This window comes from Anolis sagrei, chromosome 12, assembly GCF_037176765.1.
Source record: "Anolis sagrei isolate rAnoSag1 chromosome 12, rAnoSag1.mat, whole genome shotgun sequence".
NCBI lineage: Eukaryota > Metazoa > Chordata > Lepidosauria > Squamata > Dactyloidae > Anolis > Anolis sagrei.
In genome coordinates this window covers 3,438,287-3,451,457 of record NC_090032.1, presented here as the reverse complement: position 1 = coordinate 3,451,457, position 13,171 = coordinate 3,438,287, and positions in this window count along the sequence as shown.

Genomic DNA, 13,171 nt, shown 5'->3' with positions numbered 1-13,171 from the left:
TGGAGTTACACTTAAAAATGCCCTTGTTCTGACTTACATACAAATTCGACCTAACCTACAGAACCTATCTTGTTCATAACGGGAACTGCTAAAGCCTATATTAGCTCCAAATTGATAAGATAGACCCATTCAATCAATGAGATATACATACAGGCATTGACTTGCATTCAGTAGCTGATTTGATAGGTCTACTGTAGTTGCAACCAGTTGAATTAGATCTGAAATAACCTATAGGCATGAGTCCATGTCTGATTTCAGAAGCTAAGCAGGATCAGCACTGGTTAGAATTTGGAAAAGGGAACGTCAACAAATACCAGGTTCTTTGGACTGTATTTCATAGGCAGGAACTAGCAGAACCACCTTTGAGGATTCATTGCCTATGAAAATCCCATGAAATTCATGAGGTCTCCCCAAGTCAACAGAAGACTTGAAGACATACAGATTTGCTGTAGCTGATTATTGTTATGGACTTGTGAAGGAGAATTAGTTTATCAATTTGGAGACCTCTTCACTTTTGAAGGCATCAGATCCCAGTTGATCTTGGATACTAAGCAGAAGGTCAGGGAATAGCAAGTGATCAAATCTCCTCTTAATAAGACTTGCAAAGACAACCCTATAACAAGGTCATCACAATGGGGGGTCAATTGGAAGGCACTTGAGTGACGAGAAACATGTGACGCTCTAATTTAAGTTTTATAGAGATCTGATGTGTGTTGTTATTATTTTTAAATGGCAATTGTTATTCCCATGGAAGGATAGCAATTATTGTGAAAGGTGTGGCAAAATAACTCTTTGGTTTGGTGGGAAGAACAAAAGAACATCTTCTGATGCACCTTGTTGCAGCATGCCAGAACAGCCATTAGGATGACGGATTGTGTGGGTCAAAAGTTTGCAGCTTTTTGTCGTCAAAACCAAGAAGAACTTGTTTTGGAAGAAGAACAGCCCATCATCACCAAGGAGCTGATGGGGGAGTAAAGAATTGCTAACAAAATGGGAGCTCCATGAACAGAGGCAATAGTCGTTAGGGTAACTGGATACTAGGGTTGTGCTTTCAGGGTAAACCTTGACCCGTTTCATGTTGTCATGTTGTCATGTTCTGTAGTTGAGGGTAGTTGGTGGTGGAAGGCCTAGCAGTTGTTGATGGAAAGGTTAAAGTAAGTATTAGTTCTAAAGGGTTGAGTAATCTGTAAGTAAGAGTTCATGGGTGAAAGCAATTAAGGGTGGAGGTATGCAAGAGATGGGTTGCAGCTGGGTGTTTCTGGATATAAGGAACTAGCCTTGGGACTGATTTTTGGGAGAAAGTATTTGTCTTATCTTGGTGGTAGGTGCTGCTGGTTTCCCCCCAGGTTTGTGGATTTTTGGTGTCCTGACCTGTCTCCTGAACCTTTGGAATCCTGGAACCTTGAATCTTGGACTGGCGTTTGACTACGGAGTTATCTTGAACCTGTAACAGTGTTTACTATTTTTGTTTTGTATTCTGTGTCTGAGTGCTATCCTTTGTTTTATATTTTGGACTATTAAAATAGCCAGAAAGTAAGTGCTGTTTTAATTAAATTGTTTTATACAAACCGGGTTTTTGTTTGGTTAATCTCTGCCTCTGTAAAGGCAGAGTCCTGGCATCGTGACACATGTCCTGGCTTTTGGTGTGGGTCCCAATCCAATTTTTGGGAGTCTCCCAAAATTGGGAGGGCAGATATCTGTTTTTGCACTGGGACGCCAAAAGATCTGTTTTCTTGTGACCCATTATTGGGGAGCTTTTGGGCTCCCCTTCCCATCATTATAGGCATGGAAGCTGTTTTACTCTAGAGGAGAGGTGCTCAGCTGCAGGTAGGCAAACACATTAAGGATGCTTCTTACAGGTTTCTACTCTAGAGGAGAGGTGCTCGCCTACACTGCCTGGGCCTGCATGCCACACATGCACACACTCTCTTTCCAAGGTAAGGAGGCAAGTTCTCATTCTTACTCTAGAGGAAGCACTTGGCTGCAGGCAGGTGCACATGTTTTCTGGGCCTGCATGCCACATACACACTCTTTTTCCAAAGCAAGGAGGCAACAGGCAAGTTCTCAGCTGCAGGCAGGCGCACGAGCTTTCTGGGCCTGCATGCCACACATGTGCTTTCTTTCTAAGGCAAGGAGACAACAGGCAAGTTCTCATTCTTACTCTAGAGGAGGCACTTAGCTGCAAGCAGGTGTGTGAGCTTTCTGGACCTGCATGCCACACATGAGCTCTCTTTCCAAGGCAAGGAGACAATAGGCAAGTTCTCCTTCTTACTCTAGAGGAGGCACATAGCTGCAGACAGGCACGTGAGCTTTCTGGGCCTGCATGCCAAACATGTGCTTTCTTTCCAAGGCAAGGAGACAACAGGCAAGTTCTCATTCTTACTCTACAGGAGGCACTGCATGCCACACATGTAATTTCTTTCCAAGGCCTGCATGCCACACATGTAATTTCTTTCCAAGGCAAGGAAACAACAGGCAAATTCTCATTCTTACTCTACAGGAGGCACTTAGCTGCAGGCAGGCGTGTGCGCTTTCTGGGCCTGCATGCCACACATGTAATTTCTTTCCAAGGCAAGGAAACAACAGGCAAATTCTCATTCTTACTCTAAAGGAGGCACTTAGCTGCAGGCAGGCGTGTGAGCTTTCTGGGCCTGCATGCCACACATGAGCTCTCTTTCCAAGGCAAGGAGACAATAGGCAAGTTCTCCTTCTTACTCTAGAGGAGGCACTTCGTTGCAGACAGGCATGTGAGCTTTCTGGGCCTGCATTCCACATATGTAATTTCTTTCCAAGGCAAGGAGACAACAGGCCAGTTCTCATTCTTACTCTAGAGGAGGCACTTAGCTGCAGGCAGGCGCGTGAGCTTTCTGGGCCTGCATGCCACACATGTAATTTCTTTCCAAGGCAAGGAAACAACAGGCAAATTCTCATTCTTACTCTAGAGGAGGCACTTAGCTGCAGGCAGGCACGTGAGCTTTCTGGGCCTGCATGCCACACATGTGCTCTCTTTCCAAGACAAGGAGACAACAGGCAAGCTCTCATTCTTACTCTAGAGGAGGCACTTGGTTGCAGACAGGCACACATGATTTCTGGGCCTGCAAGCAACACACACACACACACTTTCTAAGGCAAGGAGGCATGGAGTGCCACATGCTCGTGAATTCAGGTAAGGAGCCAGGATTGGCTCCTGCTTGCTTTCGTATCGAGCTGATTTTCGTACCAGGATGGGGCATCCCGTTACATGCTCCCAAAGGCAACGAAAGAACGGATGAAACGAAGGGAAATGGCTTTGCACATAACTCTACTGGATATTGTTGGGTTAGTAGTCAAGGTGGGCCTTCTCCATAAGAGCCAGAGCAGTATAGATATTTGGGGAGGAAGGTTCTGCTAGGGATATAGGCTGCATTGAACACAAGATCTAGTTCAGATCTTAATTTGGTAACTTTTTGGGGAGATGGGGAATCCAATTTGATTTGGGTCTGAACTTCAATGTGGAAATTGACATGTCTTCCAGACAAGAACATTCAAAAGCAAACCATTGGAGCCAATGTAGTGACTGAGAACAAGGAATCATGAAGTTGGTTGCATTAAGATTTATTGAGAGCACTTTCAGATATCTTGACAGGAGTCAACTGACATAGGATCATAAACAAAGTCAAAGTCAATGAGAGAAAGGCATTGCTAAAGTAGAGGGGTTACAAAGCTTTTTGTAAGCATTGCAGAGCAAACTTATCTGTCTCGAGTAGGTCTAATCAATCAACCAATTAAATTTTTATAATCTCCAACTTTACATCACCTATATATTCAACAGAGCAGAAAGCTTCTAGATTGGTTGCAATGCAAAGAACATGAGAGGACTAACCAACCAAGAAATGAATATGGGATGTATAGTACACTTTCATCTTGTTCTGGATGATTCTGCTGGTGGAATTTAGCATTGTTTGGGATCCTGGCTATCTTGACGATAATTGCAGTAGTATTGAGATTGGGTACCACCACCGGTGCCTGAAGAGCATTGCCATGAACTTCCAGTTTGCCCTTGGCACTGGGTTCCAGATGACTCTTGGCGAGAATTCCAAGTTGAACCTTGGCATGGATTCCCAGTGGACCACTGGCGTCGAGTTCCAGATGAACCTTGGCATTGGAGTCCAGATGACTCTTGGCATTGGGTTCTAGAGGGGGACTGAGTTCTAGTTAACCATTGGCAGTGGGTTCCAGATGACCCTTGGCATTGAATTCCCGTTGATCCTGAACAGGATGATGGTGGGCATGGTTTTGAGTATCCTGTAGGATAGTATGGCTTTGGGCAGGATGCTGGTGGGCACATGGGCTTGCACTGTTGCTCACGCTGGTAAGACATTGTCTTTGGTTAGAAGGAGACCTGGAAAAATAAAGAAAAGGGTGAAGATCCCAACTCCTATCCTCTAGATTTTGGGGAAGGCATCTTGATAAAGTGCCTCATACCCAGATCTTTGAGTTCCAAGTGGATTTTACACTGCGAAAATGAAAGGCAACATTATGCTACATGACTTGAAGTATAGGCAGATACCATCATACCTAATTATTTCCATCTATATGCTCCACTACACAATTATCGGAGCATTAGATCCATCCTCAAGGATAGACATTTGAATGTCACACATTTCTACCAAAATATGTATTTCATTACAAAACATAAATATTATGTTTTGGAAAAGGAAATTGCATTACTACATTCAGTAAAACACACCATAGAAAGCACAACTGTTTTATGATCAATGTTATTTGCCTTCATGTCAACATTGACCTAAGACGGTCCTATCAGTTGACTTAAGGAAACTATCATGAGATCAGAAGTAGGTCTCATTGGAAAAGATGATAATTTCCACAAGAGTTGAAGGCACTAGGAAAAGAGAAAACCAGTTTAAGGATGGATCAAGAAGACCACAACTGCCCTGTTTCTGCAGGACCTGAACTATGCCAACTTACACAACGCAACACGCAGATGGAGATCCACAAGTGAAGAAGGAGAAGGATGCTTTGGAGACTCCAGCAAGGAAAGGTCTTTAATAGGCCTTCTGCTTCTACACACCCAGGAAATAGATGTGATGAATCTACACTGACGTCAGGTTGGCGCAGGTTGAAGCCACCCTTACTGTCATGCATGGGACTTTCTGAGCTGGACATGGGCATGTTTCCACCTTTCTTTTTGAGATAACACCCTTTTCAAGGTACGCATTCCATTTGATGAGGGCATCTCCAGGAGGATAGAAAGATGAGATGCACTCTGGTCATGATGGATGAAGCTTAACGATAATGTCACCAAATGACTACCTAACGTCGTATCCAAGAATAAGAGTCTCTCTATTTCTATACTGCAGCATCAACCAGGGTAATGTTTCCAATTGGTTGGAATTTCAGTTCCCAGAGGGCCCAACCAACATGGCCAATGGTCACAAATTCTTTAATGAGAGTTGAAGTCCAAACATCTGGAGGACGCTGAAAGACATTCAAGCAGGAAGTACATTTCCCATCATGGATTACATGGGACCTCAGACCTTTGAGGAATTCTGTAGCTGTTGAGTGTCATCAAATCATTTCTGACTTATGGAGATCCTAAGGGCAGTGGTTCTCAACTCGTGGGTCCCCAGGTATTTTGGCCTACAACTCCCAGAAATCCCAGCCGTTAGGATTTCTGGGAGTTGAAGTTGAAAACATCTGGAGACCCACAGGTTGAGAACCACTGTCCCAAGGAAAATCAGCCATGGAATTTCTTGTACAGGTTGATTGAGGAGCCTTGGCATTACCATTTTCTGAACATGTTTCAGCATAGGCCACTTAGGTCTTGGTTGGCATCCAGGCAGTAGAACGCCAGACTCTTGGATCCTTTCCACCATGTATTTTGGGAATGGTCCAGTTGATGCCAACATCTTGACATGATGATATGAACATTCTGCTCATAAATCTAGGGTGGATTCATTGAAGATTTACCAGAAAGGATGACAAGGTTATAAATACTACGTGCTGCCCATTGTCCAACAATCCATTAAGACTTCAATTAAGTTGAACACGTCATTCTGGAAAAGGGTGGGTTCCTTCCTTCTCTCCTTTTTTTGGTTAAAAAAGAGATGTTGGGTTCAAAAGGTCCAACAGGGTGGACTCTCCATGTGTCAGTCTTGACTGACTCCAGACACAACGTCATCTTCAGTTCCTGATGATTTGGTGCTCGGAGGATCTATAAAAGGCCTCTTTCCCCAGCTCTCAGCAAGCTATTCCTCTTTCCATCTCCATCCACTTGTGCCATCATATTGTGGGGTAAGTTGATTATTTTCTCTAATTTTCTTTTGTTGTGAAGAGGTAGACCATCCAAAAGTGTCTCTATGGCTGGTTCTACACCGTGGTTCTCAACCTGTGGGTCCCAAGATGTTTTGGCCTTTAACTCCTAGGTCTATCATTCTATCTAATTATCTGTCTGTCTGTCTATCTATCTATCTAATCTATCTATCAGGATCTGATGGCCTGATGGTAGGCCTGTCTTAGGTCTATCTGTCTGTCTGTCTGTCTGTCTGTCTGTCTATCTATCTATCTATCTATCTATCTATCTATCTATCTCTCTATCATCTATCTATCTATCAGAACCTGAAGGTAGGCCTCTCTTAGGTCTATGATTCTATCATCCATCTATCTATCTATTGCAGTGGTTCTCAACCTGTGGGTGTCCCGATGTTTTGGCTTCCAACTCCTAGGTCTATCGCTCTATCTATCTATCTATCTATCTATCTATCTATCTATCTAGCTATCTCAGGGGTCCTCAAACTAAGGCCCAGGGGCCGGATACGGTCCTCCAAGGTCATTTAACCGGCCCTACTCAGGGTCAACCTAAGTCTGAAATGACTAGAAAGCACACAACAACAACAACAATCCTATCTCATCAGCCAAAAGCAGGCCCACACTTCCTATTGAAATACTAATAAGTTTATATTTGTTAAAATTGTTCTTCATTTTAATTATTGTATTGTTTTTAAGTGTTCTTTTTGCACTACAAATCAGATATGTGCAGTGTGCATAGGAATTCATTCATTTTTTTCAAATTATAATCCAGCCCTCCAACAGTTTGAGGGACTGTGACCTGGTCCTCTGTTTAAAAAGTTTGAGGACCCCTGATCTATCAGAACCTGAAGGTAGGCCTCTCTTAGGTCTATCACTCTATCATCAATCTATCTATTGTAGTGATTCTCAACCTGAGGGTCCCCAGATGTTTTGGCCTTCAACCCCTAGGTCTATCACTCTATCTATATCTATCAGGCCCTGAAGGTAGGCCTCTCTCAGGCCTATCACTCTATCATCTATCTATCTATCTATCTATCTATCTATCTATCTTCTATCCATCTATCTATCCATCCATCCATCCATCTATCTGGACTCTCTTAGGTCTATCACTCTATCGTCCATCTACTTATCTATCTATTGCAGTGGTTCTCAACCTGTGGGACCCCAGATGTTTTGGCCTTCAACTCATAGGTTTCTCACTCTATCACTCTATCTATCTATCTATCTATCTATCTATCTATCTATCTATCTATCTATCTATCGCAGTGGTTCTCAACCTGTGGGTCCCCAGATGTTTTGACCCTCAACTCCCAGAAATCATAACAATCAAACATCTAGGGACCCACAAATTGAGAACCACTGCTCTACACTGAAGAATACGCTATGGAAACCTGGGAATTTTGCAGACTTCTTGTAAAAATTACTCTGCACTCAAAGATAAAATGGTCTTAAACCTAGCGATGGTTTGATCTGGGATAGACCTATCGAATCTTTTGATCAAGGAGAAATACGATGGCATTGACCATCCTAACTTAAGTATTCAACAATACATATTCAGGCTCTTGCTTAGTTCCTTCATAAGTCCTTTCTTCTGGTTTCTTGACTCTAGTTCCTACTCTGATTAATGAATGTCCTCATTGTTTACTTTGCAGTTGTGTAACTATAACTCATGGTTTCTCAGCCTTCTTAATGCCGTGACCCCTTAATATAGTTCCTTCTTTTTTTCCTCAGGCTTGCTTCAACTCAGAGAGGATGTCTCAGCAACACCAGCAGCAATGCATTCAGCCACCATGCTGCCCGCCAGTCTCCTGTGTGCAGGTTCCTGATTGTGAGAAGCCATGCCCACCACCAGGATGCCAAGAGGTGACTGACTGTCAGTGGCCAGGGTCAACTGGAAAGCCTTGCCAAGGGTCAGGTGGAAGCTCAGAGCAGTGCCAGTCGGGCAAAAATGATGGATCTCAACATTGTGTCCTCCAGCAAGAACCGAAGCAATGCTAAGCTCTCCTTAGCTGGTGCCTTCTTCCAAAGATGGAAACTTATAAATAATACATAATGTGAATAAATATTCCTCCAAATCAGTTTCTTATGTTTGTGTGTATTTGTCTTGTATGTGTTGAGATGGTGTCACATATATATGTAGATTGCCATCCAAAGGGTGGTGTGGTTCTTCTCGTCCTCATCCTCATCCTCCTCGTCCTCCTCGTCGTTCTTGTCCTCCTCATCCTCCTCGTCCTCCTCCTCGTCGTCCTCCTCCTCGTCGTCCTCCTCCTCGTCCTCCTCCTCCTCGTCCTCCTCCTCATCCTCCTCCTTATCCTCCTTGTCCTCCTTGTCCTCCTCATCCTCCTCATTCTTGTCCTCGTCCTTCTCGTCCTCCTTCCCCCTCTACCCCTTCTTCTACTTCTTCCTTCTTCTTTTCTTCATTCCCTTTTTCTTCATCCTCTCCTACCCTCTCATTTCCTTCTCCTATTCTCCTCCCACTCCTTCTTTCTCCTAATTCTTTCTCCTCAACGTCTTCCTCCTCCTCATCTTCTTCTTCTTTCTCTCCTCCTCACCATCCTCCTCTTCCCTCCTTTTCATTTCCCTCTCATCCTCCTTCCTCACTTCCTTCTCCTCTTCCTCCTTCTTCCTCCCCTTAGAAAACAACTACATCACAAGAGCATTAATAAACACATAAAGAGCCTCCCACAAGGATGGTAGAACATCAAAACATCTCGGTGTCCCCTGGGCAATGTCCTTGCAGGCGGCCAATTCTCTCACACCAGAAGCGACTTGCAGTCTCTCAAGTCGCTCCTGACATGAAAAAAACCCAGCATTTGTATTGTTTCTATATGCTTTCCATTGAGCTGCCTATATTTATACACACCTCTTCATTGTCCCAGCAATTGAGGAGGATGCATTTTTGAGTGATGCGTGCAGCTCCAAGTAAGGTGGCTTCTTGCAGTTGACAGATTGTGATTTTGTCAATGTTTCCAAATACTGACTGAGATTATTATTATTATTATTATTATTATTATTATTATTATTATTGTTATTATGAGGGCTCTGCGTGTCAAGTTTGATCCAACTCTTTGGTGGAGCTCAGACTGCTCCTTGACTGCAGGTGAACTATACATCCCAGTACATACAACTCCTATAAACCATGTGTTGTGGCTCAGCTGGAGCCTCAGGAAGAGGAGGAGGATGGGTTTGAGTTTCAGATTTCTGAACATGTTCCTGTTGTTGACACAGACGATGTTAATACTGAAGACAAGGAGTTTCAGTTTCCCATGGCGCGGGATGTTGTTTTAGAAGATGTTTCTGATCTTAGTGAAACTTCCCAGGTGCAGGTAGAGGAGGCGAACTCTTCACCTGCGAGCTCTCAACCTGCTGATTCTCAGGCTGCCGATTCCCAGTCCCAGGGTAATGGGTTATTCGACCTTGATCATCCGGAGTTTCGGAATGAGGTGCTATTTCTACGCAGATGATGTCCAAATCTGTCACTCCTTCCCACCTGTCACCAAGGAGGCTGTCCAAACCTTGAACCGGTGCTTGGCCGCTGTGTCAGACTGGATGAGAGCTAACAAATTGAAATTGAATCCAGACAAGACAGAGGTCCTACTGGTCAGTCGTAAGGCCGAACAGGGGACAGGGTTACAGCCTGTGCTGGATGGGGTTACACTCCCCCTGAAGACTCAGGTTCGCAGCTTGGGAGTGATCCTGGACTCATCGCTGAGCCTGGAAGCCCAGATCTCGGCGGTGGCCGGGAGAGCTTTCGCACAATTAAAACTTGTGTGCCAGTTGCGCCCGTACCTTGGGAAGTCACAGTGGTCCACGGTCTTGTTACATCCCGAATAGATTACTACAACGCACTCTACGTGGGGTTGCCTTTGAAGACTGTTCGGAAACTTCAATTAGTCCAACGGGCGGCGGCCAGATTACTCACCGGAGCGTCATACAGGGAGCATACCACCCCTCTGTTATGTCAGCTCCACTGGCTGCCGATCCAGTTCCGAGCACAATTCAAAGTGCTGGTTTTGACCTACAAAACCCTATACGGCTCCGGCCCAGCGTACCTGTCCGAACGCATCTCCTTCTACGTCCCGCCTCGGAGTTTAAGATCTTCGGGGGAGGCCCTGCTCTCGGCCCCACCTCTATCACAAGTGAGGTTGGTGGGGACGAAGAGCAGGGCCTTCTCGGTGGTGGCCCCTCGCCTGTGGAATTCACTCCCCGGGGAAATTAGGTCATCGACATCCCTCCTCTCTTTTAGAAGGAAACTAAAAACATGGATATGGGACCAGGCTTTTGGGTAATCTGGAAGACAGAAAAAGGACAATGAGAACTAGAATTGGTAGGATTTGACAATGTGGAAGGAACTTACGGATTCTGAGCTGGCGAACGTTGGACATTAGATTGGTTTTGATTGATTGTGATGTATAACTTGATTATTTTAATTGTTTTATAATTGCTGTTGATACATGTTTTATCTTATTGTCTGTTGTTGGCATCGAATTGTGCCTTTTGTAAGTCGCCCTGAGTCCCTCCTCGGGGGTTGAGAAGGGTGGGATAGAAATGCGCGAAATAAATAAAATAAAACGAAGGCTCTGCAGATTTAGATAGGGAGGATCGCTTGCAATTCAGGGTTCACTGCAATGCGAGGCTTGCTAACTAGAGAGAGGTTAGAGGTCAAAGGAATGCTTTTATGCTGGGAAAGTATATTAAACAAGCTGTTTGAAGTCAACTCTTGGTCAGTGCAACTTTTACAAACACCCTGATAACTTCTCTGGATTGCCTCGGCTTTTGGGCAATGCTTTTGGCTTCTTGGGACTTGGTCTTGTTCTTGACTCCTTGGGACTCTGTCATGCTGCCATGGAATCTTGTTTGATCAATGCCTATGGATTATGCTTCCTGTTATTTGTCATTGGACTTTGGAAACGCTGCCTTTGCATTTAAGACTCTGTTTTGCGATTGAACTTTTGAAACTTTACTTTTGTGTTTAAGACTTTGCCTTCTCTTCAATAAACTACAAAACCTACAGCCTTGGTGTGGTGTGGTGTTCTGAGCAAAGTGAATCTATCCTGAGTTGTGACACCATGGTGAATTCTCCCTAAACCTCTCTAGTATGTTCAGTTGCTGATCAATTCCTCTGTTTTCTGTGTGCCGTAGAAATGAGTAGGAAAGGGTTAAGGGAGAGGCAGTGGACGGGGTCATGCAAATTCCACAGCAATGAAGAGAGTAAAAAACACTGGGGTGTCTGTGGTGGAGGAATCACATAAAATCTAGGATGAAATCGTCCTCGTATGAAAGCCTTTACTTGGGTGGTGGGCAGGATGGCGCTTATGGAGGACGTTGGTAGAGGTCTTGTACACGTTCATGGTGCTCACTATAACCTGCAATGTCATTGGAGGGAGGAACTTTGGTGTCTCCTGATTAGATAGACAACAAGTTAAACATGAGCCAACAGTGTGATGTGGCGGCAAAAAAAGCCAATGGGATTTTGGCCTGCATCAATAGGAGCCTAGTGTCTAGATCTAGGGAAGTCATGCTCCCCATGCTCTATTCCGCTTTGGTTAGACCACACCTGGAATATAGTGTCAAATTCTGGGCACCACAATTCAAGGGAGGTATTGACAAGCTGGAATGTGTCCAGAGGAGGGCGACTCAAATGATCAAGGGCCTGGAGAACAACCCCTGTGAGGAGCAGCTTAAGGAGCTGGGCATGTTTAGCCTGAAGAAGAGAAGACTGAGAGGAGACATCATAGCCACGTATAAATATGTGAGAGGAAGCCTATAACGAAATTAAATGACCATTCGCAGGGAGGGAAGGTTTTCTATCCCACCCGCTGCCACCAGTGTAACAAAGATAAGGAAGGGACCCGTTCTATGGTAATAAGAACGTTGGACACCACTGTAAGGAAGATACTGGCTACCAATGAGATAATGATATTAACGACCGATGCTTTTGGTAGTTTTCGCCGCCACCACCTCAGTTTTGTTGTCTGAGGAAACAAAGGTGTGAATGTGTTTCAGGTACTAGGTGCTCAGGCTTCTGGTTCTTCTATAATGGATGCATTACTCGCTGACTGGACTGAATGGAGGTTTCTAGGCTAGCTTAGTTACAATGGGCTCGATAGACTGAGGCAGACACCAGTTGAAAGTGAAGTAGAAACAGGTTCATTAAACTTGATGAATATGTCAACTCTTAATATGAGTGGTACACACAAGCGTAATGTGGTTACTGAGGCTTAGCTGGTTAGACAGGTGGTCTTTTCTAAGAATATAGCTTTTGTTTCCTGTGTATCCCTTGCTTCACACTGTTCACTTCTCTGACACAGTGTGTCCCTGAGATCAGTCCCCTGACTGCCTCACAGAGCAAACAGGCTTTCCTCACTGACCCTCCTATGTACAGTGATCTAGGAACCTTTGCCCTTCCTTTGCTCTAACCACAAGGCTCACTTCAAAAGCTTTCCTTCCCTGTCTAAATCCCACTCAGCTCCCTCTTCTTAAAATCCTCCTACCCTCTGTGCTGTTAAAAACCCTTCTCCCTCACTTGTCAAAAGTGACAGCCTTTTCCCTTCTCACAACCAACTCCTCCCCTTATGTTGTAACCAATCGGGAGTTGGCTGACTCCTCCCCCTGCCTCCTTGCCTGTCCCAAGATGTCAGCTTACAGATTCTAAGGCTTCGGCCTAGTCGGCAAAGGTTAGATTTACTACAAAGCCACAGGAAGGAGGGAGCAAGCTTGTTTTCTGCTTCCCTGGAGACTAGGACGCAATGGAACAATGGCTTCAAACTACAAGAGAGGAGATTCCATCTGAACTTGAGGAAAAACTTCCTGACTGTGAGAGCCGTTCAGCAGTGGAACTCCTCCTTCTTGGCAGAATGGG